Source organism: Tarenaya hassleriana, unplaced genomic scaffold (assembly GCF_000463585.1).
Source record: "Tarenaya hassleriana unplaced genomic scaffold, ASM46358v1 Cleome220, whole genome shotgun sequence".
In the NCBI taxonomy this organism is placed as follows: Eukaryota; Viridiplantae; Streptophyta; class Magnoliopsida; order Brassicales; family Cleomaceae; genus Tarenaya; species Tarenaya hassleriana.
In genome coordinates this window covers 150,861-151,338 of record NW_010965542.1, presented here as the reverse complement: position 1 = coordinate 151,338, position 478 = coordinate 150,861, and positions in this window count along the sequence as shown.

Genomic DNA, 478 nt, shown 5'->3' with positions numbered 1-478 from the left:
TGGAAACCGTTTAGAAACCAAAGACATACTCGTATAGAATCCAGATAAAATCCGAGCCATCAAATCCCCCCAGACTTAAATCTTTGCTCGTCCTCGAGCAAATAAAATCAATGAAACACGAAGTCTGGGAAGGACGGTGAGTTAGAAATCGGTCTTTGATGAGTTTCAAGATCTAGCTGCATGTCCACTGCTCAACTTATGGGAGTAGAATCGAATCTAGGCTACTCTAGCTATCTTCTCTTGTCAGTTAAACTTTTCTAAGTATGGAATTCCTATGTCGTCCTCAGTCTACCATAAGAGTAATTCCAACCTCTAAGATATGTTATCTCTTCATTCATTTTGTCACTTTTTCTTTTCTTTTCTTCTTCCTTCTAAGACAATGCTAAGAGAAGTACTATCCCGAGTTCCTAGGACGTTGAAGTTGACAAGTGTCTCCGCTTTCGCTTTTCTTTCCTTTTTTTTTTTTTTTTTTTTTTAT